Source organism: Sebastes umbrosus, chromosome 7 (assembly GCF_015220745.1).
Source record: "Sebastes umbrosus isolate fSebUmb1 chromosome 7, fSebUmb1.pri, whole genome shotgun sequence".
In the NCBI taxonomy this organism is placed as follows: Eukaryota; Metazoa; Chordata; class Actinopteri; order Perciformes; family Sebastidae; genus Sebastes; species Sebastes umbrosus.
Window position 1 is genome coordinate 26,516,742 of NC_051275.1, and position 18,017 is coordinate 26,534,758.

At 41.6% G+C, this 18,017-nt stretch overlaps 2 protein-coding genes across 4 annotated transcripts in view; one reads left to right on the forward strand and one right to left on the reverse strand.

Moving 5' to 3' along the window:
* Positions 1-366, reverse strand: part of ets1 (v-ets avian erythroblastosis virus E26 oncogene homolog 1) — a 38,148-nt gene extending 37,782 nt beyond the window's left edge. For both annotated transcript variants that reach the window (XM_037775167.1, XM_037775166.1), the window contains exon 1: positions 228-366. The gene's annotated coding sequence lies outside the window, so the exon portion shown is untranslated. The remainder of the gene's footprint in view (positions 1-227) is intronic.
* Positions 367-16,913: 16,547 nt separating this feature from the next.
* The window catches only part of fli1 (Fli-1 proto-oncogene, ETS transcription factor), a 34,678-nt gene continuing 33,574 nt past the window's right edge, over positions 16,914-18,017 (forward strand). The window contains exon 1 of one of the 2 annotated variants that reach the window (XM_037775296.1): positions 16,914-17,099. The gene's annotated coding sequence lies outside the window, so the exon portion shown is untranslated. The remainder of the gene's footprint in view (positions 17,100-18,017) is intronic. The other variant, XM_037775297.1, reaches the window with a different exon arrangement.

The following is an 18,017-nucleotide window of genomic DNA, read 5'->3' on the forward strand; positions in this document are numbered from 1 at the left end:
AAAAGGTCGCACAAATAAGCAGAGATGAAACAGCGCATCTCAATTAAAACAAAAAAAAGCGCGCTGGCTGCACACATTTAGGAGAATTCCTGACGGGAGAAGCAGAAAACTTTAAAGCCAACACTTTCACCTCTGATGCATCAAAAGAGCGCCGATAATATCTCTCATCTTCTCATCCTATCAGTTGACTTGCAGTTAATTTCGATACAATAAAACTTTGCACTTACCGACTGCGGTGCGAGAAGTTTCCTGTAAAGTGGGCAGCTGAGTGTGACAGCTGAGCTGTGGACTGCACAGATGCTCTACCTGCTCACTGCGAGTCCCACAGAGGAAGGAATATTATGCACACTTTTAGTCCCTCCCTCAATCACACGGTGATCCTCTCCAAATTCTCTTCTCCTCTGTGTGCAGGCTTCGACTTCACATGCAGTTCTGGTTCACACATGCAGCCAGTACAGGTGTTTAAACTTGTAGAGAGCCTGTGGTGGTCAATAATGGGTTCAGTGTGACTAAACTTTTCCAGTTTAACATCCACTTTACTGTGATATTCCAAAAACAATCCTGTGGGGGAAGTATATTTATTCAATATCAATTCAGCTAGGGAAGTTTCTTTGTTTCAGTTAAACAATGAAAAGGCAACAACTGATGTGTCATTTTATACTCGTCATTCCCAGACCCAAACCTCTAACCCAGATTTATATTCTGTTGTTGTTTTGGTTAAGTTTCAATAAAAAAAATGTTTTAATTTGAGCTAAATTTGAATAAAGTTTGTTTATTTGCTTGTTTGTTTTTCCTTTTTCTATAAGCCAAAAGTCGTACTGGGAAAAATAGCAGGAAAGAGGCAGGAAACTATCACACAGAGAGAGGGGGTGTGATGATAATGACAATAGCTGATCTTCCTGTGATGTTGTCATCTGGAAAGAAAAAAAAAAACATCTGTGCATGTACAGTATGTGTGTCACATGGGTTGCTTTAAATGTGCCATTTTGGACATGTTCAATCAATCCTTAATATTTGAAATTTGCTGCTAAACATCTCCTGGCATGTTATCCCTGCATGGTGAACCTCTGAAATGTGGCATCAAACAAGACTAAAAGAAGAAGTGTCGCCGTCGAATCAATTTGTTTCAGGTCTTGCCAGAATGCACCTGAGAAACATCTGCTTCTTGAATATTTATTTACTGTACATCACTGACTATCACATCATCCTCCACCTAGTACCTCCTAAGCCCAACCATCAGCCGACGCATGTGGGACACTGATTAAAGCCATGACAGGAACGTTGACCACTCTTCTGCGAAATGAGAAGTTCCCCCTATAGTACAACGCCAGATCTACATCCAGCTGCTCTGATAGAGGCTGGTGATAACCAGGTAAGAGTGTGAAGGTTTATCTATTTGCTTATTTGTCGCTTTATTTGTTTATTTATTTCCACGCTGCAAGGTCGCAAGCTTTCCGCTGCACTGCTACCTAACAGTATAGAGTCTCTCTCTCACTCTCTCTCTCTATCAGCTTAACACTCAACACTTGCGAGTCATCTGAAACACCTTGTGACTCCATGATAATTCCGTGACCCCAGTGCAGCATTTGTTTGAATTAGAAAGTGCACGGTTCAATCCTCCTGACAGCCACTGCTCTTAACAGTAAATCTTAAAAGTCTTGGGGTAAGGCGGTGTGTGTGTATGTGTGTGTGTGTGTGTGAGTGAAGAGCTGAGGAGGGGGGAAGGGGTCAAGTCCAAGGTGAGAGGCGTGAAGAAGTACCATAAGGGGCTCAGTGGCAGGCAGCCTGCATTTTCTCAAGACCTCGTCTGAATCCCTCTGCGCTCTGTGGGCCTCAGCGCCCCGGGCCCCCGGGGGACACAGATGGGCAACACGTCGAGGGCAAAAGGCGAGGGTATGACTTATTGCCATGTGGAGAGAAAAGCACGGGACGCGCCCCTGTGATGGGACCAAATTGAATAAAAGCAGGGGGGGATGAATGCGATCCAGATCTTCAGTCGATGCCCCGGCAATGCTGTTTCAATTAGCCGGCTCGCCAGTTCAAAGGCGAGGCCCTCGATACACTTCTGCTCCGCATGAAGCCACTATCATCACGTTGCCCCATTGCCTTTCACCTCCCCATTATGGTACCACCTTTTTCCGATCAGAGCCTCCAACTATGCGCTGGCTTGCGCTCATGTTTTGCATTAAACAGATAGTGAACGCCTTGCCATCGCCGCCAGTAAAAGCCGTTAGTCATAAGACCTGCAGGGGTTTATGGCCCTCACCATCACTCGCTCTGTAAAGTCTAATAGTGTTCTTGTATCTACATCAGCTCTTTATCAAACATATATGGGTCCAGCTCTACCTGAATATCTGAAATCTTTCTTTCCTTTTGTCATAGTTGACAGTGTTCAATGCCACATTCCTCACCTAAAGCCACCAGGAGTTTAAAACCATATAACTTAAACTCTGAAAGGTGACAAAAAGGTTTCGTGACAGGTTCATTCTTTATCTTGAAAGATATCTGGAGTCAGATAGGGGTCATATTACTTATCTTTACCATCTGTTTAGGAGTGACAATTCCACCATACACTGCTGAATTCAAACCCCAATCAGGGTTACTAGAACATCTCTAAGAAAACACCAAAAAAAGATAAATAATTTAAAGCTTGTCTGACAAAAACAAGCAAATATGCTTTGAGACATAAATTCCACAAACCAAATGTTTTGTAGATGAAACATCAGTACAGTAATAATAAATGGGACTGTCCTGTTGCCCTCGTGTTGTCTTTTGGACATTGATTGATTTCTGTCATCCGAATGCTTTATTTAAATCAGCACACCAAACCATACGGCTGTCTGTCCTCCGCTGGTTTCCTGCTTCTTGGTGAGCAGCTCCAGACTGTAACTCCTTTTGTCTCATTTTCTCGTTTTGGATCTTCCAAAGATAGCGCTGACAGGTGATATTAATGGTCTTTTATTAGCATCGTCCTGATTGCTACAGATTTTTGGAAGCAAGAGATAGAGGGAAAGAGCAAGAGAGAGTAAAAAAAGAAAGAACGAGGGAGAGAGAATATGGAAGTCCTCCGCCCACTGCTTCTCACAGGAGATCGCCTCTCTCTTTGATAGCCTGCCCGAATCTGTTCCCCCCATAGAAACTGCCCTGCAGATGTTGTTGCTGTATGCCGACTACAAAGAAGGAGCCCTTTATGAGAAGAACGTCTATTTCGGGCCTCAGTGTTTCCGAGCTGTGGCGCTCAGTGAGAGAAGCACAGGCCTAATCTATGTGCCGCTGAAAACTCTGTTTTATTCCCTGCCCGTGATATTTTTAGATTAAAGCCCAGCTCTAATGAATAAAGTGAGGATGTAATATTTTATGACAGTATCAATATGCCATCACCGCGGTGGGCTTGGGCCTGAAAAAGCCTGCGTTGCTATTGGCATCGGCAGAGAGAAAGAGGGGGAATATGGGGTAGTAACCTCAGTGAAATAAAGAACATGGAGAGGCCTTTGTGTCAAACCTGACTAGATTCATTTAGAAGACTCTCACCCTCACCCACAGAACCGTGACTTTGTTGCACTGTTGACTGTGAGGCAAAGGTCTTGGGGGCAATATTAGCTTTTGATATTATCTTTAATTAAAGCACCAATCCCTCAACCAAGTTGTCCAAACAGTTCTAAATAGGCCTTGTAAATCAGACAAACATCCTCAATATTCGATGGGTCGAGAGTGTGCACTATAGCCTCCAGATGGTTTGTGTTTCTCAAGCGTTTCACGAGGGATGGTACGGGACAGCGATCTTCTGTTCCGAGAGCGCCTCTTGACAGAACGAGTTCCTCCAAACCACATGCTGAGTCGCTGGATTTCTGCCTAGGTCGCTCTCTCTCCCTTTTCTTTCCTGTCTCCTCTTGTGTGTGGGTTTATCTGTAGGGTATACGCGTGTGCATATACTGCATCTTTTGTCAGTCAGTGTTGTGTTTAATTAACGGCATGAACACGACTATTGAAACTAACATTGCACATTTCATGCAAAAAAGCCAGCACAGCACACAGGACAGCGAGCGGTGACAGATCGTGGATTTGCATGTATTTTACATCATACTTCAAAGACTGTAAGAACAAGTGTCCTTTTCAAAACCTCATACCATCTTTAATAAGTGCAAAGCTAACGACGCTTGGAAAAAACAACGCCCTTACACTGATCTTTTACGAGAAAAAAAAGAGATGAGTGTAGTAAGATGAAAGGAAAAAGCAGGACGAGGAGGGAGGGAGAGAACGAGATGCTGAGTCCAACATGCCCCGGTTGATAAGCTGCTGGACTGGCGCCATAATACTCCCCCCCACCCCAAACACACACACAAACACCCCACCCAGTGGCCAGCTTGACCCCCTCCCCACCACACACACACACACACACACACACACACACACCACCACTCCAGTGGCGTCTACCGCTCGCTATTCCTCTTCATTAGTGTTCCAGAACGAGATGCTTGTCATGTAATTAGCAGAGGAGGCTTTCTGAATGCCTGTGTAACACACGCTCTCATTAGAGAAGTGAGAGAAGGCTGGAGTGAGAGAGGAGAGGAGAGGAGAGGAGAGGCAGGCCTCGGAGGCAAGTAGAGGGAGAGCAATCAGTGAGACAGATGGGGAGAGAGAAAGACAGGGGGACAGAGAGAGAGCATGTCAGAAAAAAGTGTTGATAGCAGCAAGAAAACTAGAAACTGATGATGAGGGGCCAGATTTTTGACTTGAGTGGGCCAACTAGGGATGTGAGTGACAACTACTTAGCCTGGACATAATTATGATGACTTACCTCAGTCAACTGGCATTCTCATTAACATTCATAGAATCTGCAACAGGCATTACAGCTAACTTGTGCCCAGTTTTCTTGCAGAGTCATCAAATTTAAATGCAATCATCAATGAGAAAAGTGAATACAGATAAAATGAATATAATACTGTGGCTATTCCTTCTGGAGAGTTATCGATGATGTTCTTTTTTTCCCTCCTTTAAGTGACATACACCTCTCACACACACACAACCTGGGATAATTACAGTTCGTCATCTTATGTGAGAAGTAATTAAGGACCTGGTTGAGCCCTTTGTAGTAGGCTATGTCAGTATTTCCCTGGTCACTTGTTGTGAGAGAGAGGTATCATTAGCTCCACTACATCCCTGTTGTGTTCACACTGATAACAACATCAGCGCGCTGGTAGACCTGTCGGCTTTGTTCAGTTCATCCAGCCTGTGATGAGGTGTGTGGCTCAGGCAGCAGAGGAGGGCTTATCGGGGTGATGAGAGGGAAGAAGGAGCTGCTTGTCAGTGGCTGGCCTTCAACAGAGTCTGTCTTGTGTCTTGTGTCTGGTCTTAAATACTTCTATTACACCACCTCCCTGACCTGGGCCATAAAATATTTGAAAATACCTTTTTACACTTTGTTTTTTAAACCCACCCAGGAGACAGGTGAGTTGCAACAAGTTTGAATAAAACTACTGGAAAAAATATATATTTTCCTGTAATAAACTAGTGTACTGTACTGGTGATAGGCCCAAGCCAATGTGGAGCTCCAATTATGAAACAAATGCTTCAAGACTGATTTATTTGACCCAGATCTATATTTTTCTAAGCAGATTCTGTCTAAATTAATCTAACAGAGATACACTGCTGTCTCAATCATCTTGAAACAATCATGTGCACATGACCGTGGAAATGTTTCTTGCCAGACAGGATAATTTATCTTATCTACAAGACTGGCATGCATGAGTATCAGGATTTCCACTCAGTGGCACTTTGATTAGATTGCATGACTAGGATTTAGTACACACTTGTTGGTAACTTCTTATTTAATGTAACCAGTATCTTTTAAAGAAAAAAAAAAGAAATGTGAAGTAGGTACATTTCCATCAACTGGTTTGGAGCTAATAAACTCGGCTAGAGCTAGTGATGTGTCGGTCACGAACGAGCCTGCTCAAAGAGCCGGCTCGTTTTTTTTTTATTAATTCAAGGCAGAATGATATGATCTTCTCCGCGCCACGTGCACTCCATGCACTGACTGTGACTGAATGTTGTGCTATTGACGTCCGTGCGACAACACAAGGATCATACCATCAAGCAGGGAGGGGCGGCGCGCTGATGGTCTACAGGTACAGAGCAGGAGGAAGAGGAGGAGAGAAAGAGAGAGGAGTGTGATGCGCGGAAACGAAGCAGCATGTCAAATTATGGTATTCTGGAAATTATAAGGTTTAGTATAATTATATTGAATAATTTAAGTGATATATGTGCACACATACTAATCATAGGTCAAAACAGCGCTAAATTTGGCTGAATGATAAAAGGCAGAAGTGTTAAACTATAACGATAATACGATAATACTTTATTGTCAGACAGGTCTGAAATTTGTTTCAGAAGCTCCATTTGCAACATCACAAAAAGGCCAAAGACAAGAAACAAGGATACGTACATTTAAACATTACGATCACAGAAGACGATATTCAAGGCCCTTCAACGTACATTTGATCTGGGATTAGGCTCTGTATTTAGTTTTAGGATTGACTAGTGTACAAAAGAGTGCTTCAGTCTAACCTTATTAAATCGTGAAACCCTGTATCTCCGATTTGATGGTAACAATTCATATTCACTGTTCAAAACATGGTTGGGGTGAGAGACGATGGTGTTAGCCAGCCTTAATATGTTATTATGATATAAGCTGATTCACAGAATTTCTCAAGGGGTTGACCTACAATCTTTGAGCAGATTTTCATTTGGTGGAGGAGTTTTGACTTTAAAGTAGTGAACAAACTCTTGTACCATGTAGTATAACAATACTGTAGAACACTCATAATAACAGAAGTAAAAAAACAAATGAAGAATTTGTTTACTTGCCCCAAAAGACCTGAGGCGGCGGAGAAAGTAAATTCTTTGTTTTGTCTTTTTACAGACAAAAAAACAAAACAAAACAAAGAATTTACTTTCTCCGAATTCCCATCACTAGCTACAGAGTAGTTTGGTCAGGAGGTGGCGCTATAAGCTATGCCAATAAAGTAGAGTAAGTAAGAGTAGTAAAGAAGTAGAGCTAGCAAACCGGAAACAAAACAAGTCGATTTAGCCATGCAGTTAACCCCATGAGCTAACCATGTACGAGAGAAAAATGGAGAAACGTCTTCAGGAATTTGTTTCAATTAGGCAAGTTGTAATTGTTCTTTCATGTCAGCTAGTACTGGCCTTGTTTCATGCTGTCCGGAGATGAAGACTAAGCATTCACACCTTATGGGAGGAATACCTGAGAAGATGCAGACAGAGGAAACAGCTGATAAGTCACGTGAGTTCATTCAGCACAGGTGTTTCCATCACACATTTAGCACATCAACTCTTTTATTTTGATACAGGCAAAATTTATCCTATAGCGAGTGTAAAAACTTTTTTTTTTTGCATTTCAGGAAGTTTTATTTTATTTTTATTTTTATTTTTTTTTTTTATTTCAAAATGACAGTATCCATAATAACAGCAGAAAACATTAAAAACATTTACATACAGAAGAAGCATAGCGAAAACATAAACAAAGAGCTGTGCCAAACATAAAAGGACAACAGAAATTAAACAAAACCAACATAAAAAAAATAAATAAATAAAAATAAAAAAAGACCGTGCGAGAGTATGACAATAATTTCACTTAATAACTTTAAAGATATTGAATTCATTCATTGTTTTCATTGCTTTTTTGTTTCGTGAGGAAGAAATTGTTGACAGATATAGATCCATTTCTTTCATAAATACAAAGAAATTAGGCTTTTTTTGGGTAAATTTACACTTATATATACACAATAATTGTGTAAACATAGTAAATATATTTTTACCACATTAAATAAAAAAAAATATGAATTAACTTCACTTATAAACCATAGGCTAAATGTCCTGCCTCTCTCACAAAAGGATCTTCCTTGTTTCACATAAGACGAAACAAGTCAAGTTATAAAAACAAAGCAACAGTCTCTCTTCAGAACATAGTGGTAGAGGAGACAGTGTGGGCTAACCATCACTTGGGGGTAGAGGGGTGAGAAATCAAACAATGAGTCCAAAAAGTTGAGGCTGCAAAGATGCGTCACAATCAGATGTCTTATTTCCATGATCTGGCACAGGAGCATTGTTATGTCTGACACCATTGTAAAGAAAAACTCAAATATTTCAAAGAGGCCTTTTCCAGTGAGGAGCAAGTTTTTGTTTATATGTAGTGGGATCCAGAAACATAAGGAGTGTGCCTGACACATTGGTCATGTTGTTTCTGCTGCTTTGGGGCACAGTCTCTGTTCCATGCAGCAGAACTGAAGGCTGACCAAAGTTTCTGGGTCAACTGTGCAACATAGTCAGCAGGAGAACCTGGAGTAGATGAAGATGGGAGATTGGAGCTCTCTGGTGATGTGTGGGATTCTGTATTGCACATGAAGTACATTGCTTGCACCACATCTTGATGTCCTGTGACATGATTGGCCAGTATTGAACATGTTTCAGGACTTTATCTGCAGACAGATGACCAGCTATTGAACTATGCATCAGCTGTAGAGCAGTGTTTTTTAAGGCATGAGGGACAACAACTTGATGCAGCACTGACTTAGAGGAAGGGTTGAAAACTTCACGACTTTTTTGTAAGTACTGTTTTTTCACGAACTCAAGCTCAACTTGAAAATAGCCATGCTGAAGGTCCATTGTGGAGAACCAGTCAAAGCCCGATAGAGTTAGCACAGCAGAAGCAGGTGTAGACACTCAGGTTGTAATGAACGACCTGGCACAGAGGAGGCAATCATAGGGCATTTTTTTTAAGGCTAGATGAGAATTCTTTGGCTCTTTTGTCTCCATTGTGAGCAGAGCCAGGAATTTGCCATCAGTAGGTTTAGGACAAATCATAGCTACCAGTTCAGAAGATAGAGTGTGTGGAGAAATTGCAATGGTCGGGTGCAGCGCTTCCCCAAGGTTCTCTGCAGCCATCTCATGATCTTTTGATTGTAAGGTTGGCTCCAAGGCAAACTGGCAACAAAGCATCAGCATTTTTCACCTTCTAGTGCATTGTGGGTACAGTTGGGAAAAATTTCTAGCACAAGGTGAGGGATGTCTGCATTGCACATGAATTTGGAGAAAAAGGCAGAGAGTATTTTAGCCCAATAACTTTATCCTTCACTAAATCAGTCTCTCTGGGTTAAAAGAGGGAGGCTGTTCCAATACAGTCATGCAGCTTCAGCTCAGCCAGTAGGGAGGATGAAGGCCATCACCGTAGATAAATCTGCATCAGGTGAAGTCATAGCCTGCACTGCCATGTCAAAGTGTTGAGACCAACTTGTAAAAGATATGGTTCCATGCACTTTAAAAAGCAGGTGGAAGATCACACCAGAGACGGTATATGGAGCTAAAGGAGCAGCACTGGTCCTCGTAGCATCCGCTGATCTCTGTTGTTGCCTGGGAGCAGCTCATCATGTGCTTTGTAAGAGAAATCTGAATCTCCAATATAACAGTAACTGCAGCAAACTGCCTATAACTCACAGCCCTGTCATGCTGAGCCCTCATCAAATTTGATTCAATGTTAGAGATTAGACAGATGGTATTACCAAAAGAGAGTGTTTAGTGAATACTGAGATAACTCAGACCCTGGGGTCTAGGTTGGGGTTCTCTTTCCTCCACTTTCAATCTCTTACTCCCACTCTCTATCTCTTTGTCTCTCTCTCTCTCACACATGCACAAGCAGCCACGCAATCTCTGGCCCATCTCTCATCACCACTGTCTGGCAGGGTGGCGTTCCTTTGTTTCTCTCCAACTTTTCACTCCCAGGCTCATGCACCGATTCCCATTTTCAACCGCCAGCCGGCCCCACTCACCCCCACCTCGCTCACCCTTGCTCCTATACTCCCACCTCTTACTGTGCAGAAACGGAGGTTATTTTTAGAGCTCAGTTGATGGTTTAAGGATGTTAAGTCCATATTGTGCCATGGATTTTCAGGGAGGAAACAGGCTGTTTCTCTTTTTGCCCCCTAACCTCCATTTCATTTCCTTCTCTGCATCCTCTCTTTCCTTCTCAGAAGCCCTCTCTGTGAAACACCCTCTTACTAGCACACTTTCTTTTTCTCCCGTACCCTATAGCCTCAGCCTCTCTCTCTCTCTAACCACCCGATTGTCAACACACCACCACCGCCATGCTCTCACCTCCCTCCTCACACCTACACAATTCTCTCATTTTCTCGTCTTCTTTCTCTCTCTTCCTAGCAGCGAGCTGTTTTTTCTGCCTCTACGTGCAATCTGGGCCTGTCATCATTCAGACCGCTCACCCACTCTGCTCATGTCTATGGATGGGAGATGCTTTCAGTACAGCGCCTTACCAAGCCTTACATTATACAGTTCGTGTTTGTGATGTACGGAACATCCCAAAAACAAAAGTGCACACACACAATACTGTATATCGTAAAATTCTCAGAAACAGTCGTACAATTTTCTGTTTAACGTCCAGACTGTAAATCCAACTTTGGTTTTGTACACTTGTCACTTGTATGTACAGATTTTTGTCAAATTGTAGAGAATTGTAACTAAAACTATATACCATAAGGTATTGATACAAGAATCTTAGAGATCCACATCAGCTGATTTCATAGGAAACATATTATTTTGTGTAAGTTGTGAAGTTATACAAGATAATGATGCTGAAATTTGAAGTTAATGGAGCAACTTTTCAGCATTGTTCTGCTTAAAGGTGTGTAAGATATTGAGAAAAGTTTCAAGCACAAGCCTGCCATGACACTCTGCTGCTATCACACTCTTTTCACAGCTCAACTCTGCCCTCTATCACTGGATCTCTGCAATGCAGGTACAGTACAACTATCATTTTTAGCATGACACAAGCCAAAACTAAATGTCTCCTTGGCTTTGATACCTGATGTGAAATTCTGATGTTTTTGTACATTATATGACTTTGCCAAATTGAAACAAAAATCCCTGAACCTACTTTTTCTAAAACCTGACATGTTGAGGTCTTCTGTCAGAATGCGATGAGAGAGCTGGCATGGCCACCTACTGGCTTCTGTGCGTCTCACCAGCCGTCTCAAATAGCCCTCGCCATATGTTAACACTTTACTCCCCAAATACCCGTGATGACAGCGTCGCTCTGTCTCTTTAAGACCCGGCGTGGAATGCTGTGGTTTTGCCTAGGCGTTTGGGGTAGTGCCCTCACCCACACATAAACACAACCCTAAAAGTGACTGTGACTCACTCTCCTTCTCGCCGTCCCTCTCCTCTTTCATTCTCAGATGCCTCCCTATCCTTGTCCGCCCGCGTGAGGACGTTTCTCGTGTTGTTTTGCGGCTTGTGCTTTCATTCTGTTTCGCTTGAGTGTTTGAAAGAAAACAATGTCCTGCCCTCATCTGGCTGGCACTGTGTCAGAGCACGGCAGCATGTGTTTCCTGTTTCACATGTTTGTTTGTGCCACAGGTGAAAAGGGAGGCTGCTGTTGTTGTCTTTGGCCTCAATAACCCCACAAGGCAGCTCAGAATAGGAAACAAGCATCTTATCTTGCAGATATTTGTATACAGTTTGTTGTCTTTGGATAAGTCACAGGTACCGGTATCTTAATGTTTGATACAAACACATTTAAAGAAGAAAAAAAAGTTTCCTTATGACCTTTAAGGCTTTTTTTAATAATGAATCACCTGAGCTGATCTGCACAAAAAAAGTGAATCATCACTGCTTGTTCATAATGTCTCCCATTCTGAACAAAAGGGTACCAAAGTCCTCCATGAGCCGCTCCTAGCTTGAGCCAGAGAGCCCTCCAGTGGTGACAGCCGGCAGCAGCTTTCCCTATGAATAGGATCAATAGGCAAGCTCCCTTTATTAGATCCAGATTTGACCGTCTGAAGGCACAGATGAATGATTTTTGTAGTCTGGTGAGCAGCCCACATCGAGTTCAGCCTGTCAGACATGTCTGGGGGGACGTGGGGGAGGAAAGAGAGACGCGGGCCTCAAAAGCCTTGAGAATGCGGGACAGGGGTAAACCCTAAACCTGAGAGCTCAGCCCGGGCTCGCAGCCTTCCAGGGAACAACACTTTTCTTATTGAGCCAGCGGGCCAGACCCAAATGAGAGGTGACAGCATATTCATTTCACTCCGTGTTTTTCTTTAAGGGCTTTTTAAAATGCTGCTGAATGATGAGCGGTCAGTGGATTTATAGTTCAGGGGATGATTTAGGCTTTCTAAATGGCACTGCTTTCCTCCTGCTCTCGCTCGCCCTGCCTTTTTCCACAGGAGCAGTCATTTTCAGAGGCTTTATTTCAGCCTCATGTTGTTCATGTAGGGATGACTCCCCCACCTGGCAACCAAGATTGATTTAAAATATAAAGTGAGCACCTTGATCCCCATGCCCAGTGTGGACTAGAGGCAGGGTGTGTCCAGCTGAATTGACACAAGATAAGTGCTCCGGGAAATCCGTGCATACACCCTGAGAACAGAGAAATTCACAGCAATTTGTGGTGTTGTTAAAAGTGATTACATGGACACACAGTGTAGATGCCTAAAGCACAGACACACACCAGACACTGACCCAAATGCACTCTCTTTCTTTTGATTAAATGCATACCAGAACATATTATATGTAATGACAACATGCATTTCGTCTCGACACCACATGTCCTTCCACAAACATCCACTCTCCCAAGCTCTCATCTCAGCACACCAACCCCCGCGGGCAAGAATACCAAGACTGAACAGATGAGGTCACATCGTGGACGTATCAGTGGTTCGCTCTGGACCTGATGAGTGGCAACACATCAGGAGGCATTGGGAGGTCGTTAATTTATAGGGATGCTATTACCTTCATAAATGCTTGCCTCATAAAATGACTGCCTTGCTTTAATTTAATACTTCCCCTTGCTAATTATCACCGCACACACGAGTGGGCTGCTGTCTGCACTCTGTGTGTGAGCTATTTTCAATGGACAAATTCTTTGAATTCTGATGTTGGGTAGTATCTTGTAAAATTGGACAAACCATCACAACTCTTTTCTAAACTTTCTTTCTTGGAACAAAAGAAGCTTTGGCATCATTACAGTTCGTCACAGTTTTACCAATATCATGAAAAACATCTTTCTGTTTCTTGATTAGGCCTCTTTCAAACTGTAATTCAGCACAGACAAATGATACAAATATTGAGAAATCCCACTCTTTTGAACATGAGCCCTGTGCTTACATGCTGTTCCATGTCTGGCCCATGCCTGCCTGGAAGCTTGCGTGAAAAGATTTGATACACTGCCCTGCCTTCCCTGGTGCCACACTGCCATTTTCTCTCTCCCCGAGGAGTAGAAAAAAGAAAGAAAAGGCTGGAATGGGGCCGATCTCCATCTCCAGATCATCTCTCGGTAGCCCCTTCAACTAAATAAATAACTCATTAGAGTTCAGAGTAAGGAGCTTCATTTACTCTGGGCGATGTAATCGCAGATGTCTGTAGGTTGCACACATCATCTCAAATACAAGCGTTTTTGGTGGAATCCCAAGAGAGGGAGCTCTGAAATGTTAACATAACAGTGAGGAGAGACTGGCAGTGGACTGCATATGGGAAACTGTTGATGGCAGATTGTTTGGCCTCGTTGCACAGTAGTAATTAAGTTTGCTTTAAAAAAAAAAAAAGTACAGAGGGAGATTCAGTCAACAATATGAAAGCATATGCTAAATAATCATGAAAGACAATTGAGAGCCTTCTGTGAGCCCTCAACAGGCACATTCCACATGTGATGACAATACCATGGCAAAAACAAGAAGTCCTGGATGGTGCAAGAGTTGATGAAACAACCAGACAGAGGACCTGAGGCATTTGCAAATATATTCTGTTTTGTTTTTTCTTCACCTCCTTAAAATAACGCAAGAAAGACTGTTGCCACATAGGACAAAGCAGTCAGTGTCAGAACGTTTAGACAGTCAGTGGATCAATTCAACAACCTCTGATAACTGATATGGTGCTATTTGAAATGTCATTGTGCTTGCTGCTATTTGAGGTTAAACAGGCACTAATAGTTAGGGCTGGGCAATATATTGATATTATATTGATATTGTGATATGAGACCAGATGTTTTTTTAGATTTTGGATATCGTAATATGGCATAAGTGTTGTCTTTTCCTGGTTTTAAAGGCTGCATTACAGTAAAGTGATGTAATTTTCTGAACTTACCAGACTGTTCTAGCTGTTCTATTATTTGCTATTACCCACTTAGTCATTATATCCACATTACTGATGATTATTTCACAAAAATCTAAATATTTTGTAAAAGCACCAATAGTAAACCCCACAATAGAGTCGCATTATCGACATTGAGGTATTTGGTCAAAAATATTGTGATATTTGATTTTCTCCATGTCGCCCAGCCCTACTAATAATGAACTGCAAATTTGAATTACCTTAGTGTAGGAATAGAAGAATGGAGGTTATTTTTAAACAGTTGTATCCAAATGCCTGACTCCTTGTCATCTTTGCAGCGCTAATTAGATAGTTTTATCATTCTAAATTAATATGTGATGTTTTAAATGCTGATGGCACATTGAAGAGTGACTTCTGATTAAAAGCTCATGATTTAGGCCATTAAGGTTCCCATCAAAAGCTATGTTTGGTTAAATGTGGAGCTTTGTCACAGCTAATGCCTCTATGTGTTTTAATATTAGTATCAGACCACATCATTTCTTTTCTTTTTCTTTTTTTTTTGTTGAGAATTTAATAGTTGCTGTTCAAATGTGTTAGAAAACTTCTTCTACTGTATCCTGAGGAAGGCAACACAGCAGGCGCATGAATGCCATTTTTCAGTAAAACGGATGTTGGGATTTCCTCCCATTGTTTGGTGCTGGGAACACTATTATCAATGTTGTTGTTTTTAATCATTGCATTAGGAAGCGGTGCCACAAACAGAAGGTCTAGCCGGTGATGAAAGACGACCTTTTTACCAGATGACCCCCCCACCCCCAACCCTGTAAAAAATCACTCAGTATAATATGTCGTCTGTTTTTATAAGTGATTGTTTTGCATAATGGAGTGTTATTCTAACGTTTCCAGACTTTTTCCTTTACGTCTTTGCCTCACTATTTGGCAAGAAAATATCACATGATACAAATTCATCATTGGCAAGAAATATGCATCTTTTCTTGATGATGGACGATCACATGAAATATGTCTAAATTCCAGCAGCAGATCTCATCTTTGGCATGACTTATTGGCTCTTCAGTGCAAAAAGGTTGCAGTCCCCGTTTCACTTGGGTTGCTGTGCTGTGAAACAGCGACCTTGATGAGGCTATAAAATGCCATGGTTGGGCGACTTTCCTCACCGTGAATTGCCTCACATCCTTTGGGGGCTTGAAGATGAGGGCAGCAATGTAAAGGAAATGAAGTTAGTGAAGTGAGTTGGGGTCAACTGAGCAGGAAAAGACAAACCCTGCTGCAGAGGAACTCGTGCTGCTGGTTGTATTCCTGCGGGAACTGTCACCATGCAGGACAGACAGGGACAAGAGTCAAGTCAAGTCAAGTCAAATTTATTTCTATAGCACATTTAAAACAACATGAGCTGACCAAAGTGCTTTACAGACATAGGCAGAATAAAAACAGGTCAACAGAGCAGACAACAAAATGTCACACATCCACAGACAGAGACCAAGATAAAAAATCCATGAGTAAAAGACTGTTATAATGAGCATTTATAAAAGGCCAATTAGTAATCACAATTCAAGTACATGAGTGAATATCTGCATAGAAACCCTTGCTGATGGCTGATAATTAAAGTCCCTTGTACTGGTTCAAAGTCTGAATGTAGGCCTATATTAGCATCAGGTTATATTATATCATTATAGTTTATTTAGCAGAGTAAATGTGTGAAAATCAACAACTGTTTTCCAGAAATACTCCAGCTTGATCCTTGCGTAATGGCATTATAGCTCGTGTCAGATATTGTGCTTTCTAAAGTTACATTTGAGGCCTAAATACATAATAAATACAATACTCTCCACATCAGATCTGCTCCCTCTACTAAGTATTTCAAAGCACGGCTCAAGACCCACCTCTTTTCCTTGGCTTTTGAATGTACTTGAATTGTGATTACTAATTGGCCTTTTATATAATGCTCATTATAACAATCTTTTGCTCATGGATTTTTATCTTGGTCTCTGTCTGTGGATGTGTGAGATTTTGTTGTCTGCTCTGTTGATCTGTTTAAATTCTGCACTATGTCTGTAAAGCACTTTGGTCAGCTCATGTTGTTTTAAATGTGCTATAGAAATAAATTTGACTTGACTTGACTTGACATCTGAACACACTTTGCCCCACCACTTAATTTGAGGAAGGATGGTGAGAGAACAGTTTATTGGAAGAAAAATGTTGTTTTTGCAATAATCTTTATTATCATCAGGTTATATTATATAATTAAGGTTTATTTTGCAGAGTAAATGTGTGAAAATCAACAAGATGATCTGTTTTCCAGAAATACTCTAGCTTGATCCTTGCGTAATGGCATTAGTGTCAGATATTATGCTTTTATGCAGTTACATTGGAGGCCTAAATCCATCTGAACACTCTTTGCCCACCACTTAATTTGCGGAAGGATGGTGAGAACAACAGTTTCTTGGAAGAAAAATGTTGTTTTTGCCATGATCTTTGTGGTGCTTTTGAAGTCCTCTGACTGTACTCAGAGCATTTTACGCACAAAGCACCACTGCTGTTCCAATAACTGCAGTAGCCTATAATCACAAATGAATGCTAATTAAACCATCTAAAAAATAGAACAATAAAAACATATATTTTTTTATATTTTCGCTTTCCTTTACCAGAAACACTTTATAAAGCAGATTTATGACGCGCTCTGCTTTCCCCTTATTTCATGGTTCAGTGGCCTCACACTGCAGGCTAAGGGGAGGTTTTCTCTCGCTGCTCATTGGTCGCAGCTCTCCACATCTCAGCAGCATTTCCATTCATACACCCGGCGCTCCTTTTCAGCCCCTTTTACTAAATAACTCACTGTCATCATCATCGGGAAAACGGCTTTGCCTGCACGGGACTAATTATTGAGAATTGGCGGAGAAGTGATTGGATCGAAAGAGATCAAACGAGCGACAGAAAAACGACAGGTGAGTAGTAAAAACTGAGGATCGCGTTTTGTTTGCAGAAAGTCCTGCTCATGCATGCTCTGCAGCTTCTACATGTGCATGCAGGAGGATAATAAATCAGTTCCACTTGTTTTAATGCTATTTGTTGATCACGTTGTAAAAAAAAAACAGGTTGCACCTGAATCGATAAAAAAAAGAAAAGTGGACGTTTTGGAATAAAACTGTGAAGTCCATCGCAAATCTTTGTCTAAATGTTTGTTTTATTGCATCAGGTTTGTTATTCAACGTTATACCTTATTAATATCTGAGTTAAATATGAGTTTTTGCTATCGAAAAATACTGAAGTTGTGTCAGCTCACCTCGTCTCATCGCAGTCTCAAAAAAAGAAGCAAAACTAAAATCAACATATCTATATGTCTGTCACATCTGATCTGAAATGACTTTGTTGCACTGCACAGAGACGTTTTCAGATGCAGAGGTCAGTTTGGCTCCACTTGCGCTATATGTATTGTGTTTACTCATGTCATATTAAAGCACGACTCTGAATTTAGAGTTGCGGAGTAAACAACAAATGTGGGGGAAAAAAGAGAAAAAAATCCTCTCCTACTGAAAGGAAACAAAAATGTGACAGATCATTCCTGATATAGAGACTTGAGTATATATTAAAACACCTCTCAGCCTTTGAGAGGGGCTTTTAGTCTCATATAGAAAAAAAGAAAGTGGAATGAGCTGGAAATCAGTTGGCTCTCTCTTGGTTTATGATGGATAACAGCAAGGTAAGATGGTTAAAATGTAACACTAGAGGGGTCCCTGTCTCGGAGGGAGGTTCACGCCGTTATTCACCAGAACCTCCTCTGCCTAATTGGCTGCAGATGCGGGATCCTATGCTCCTTTTACCGCGGAGAAATTGGATGCATTTGAGGAACTTTATGAGGCGAG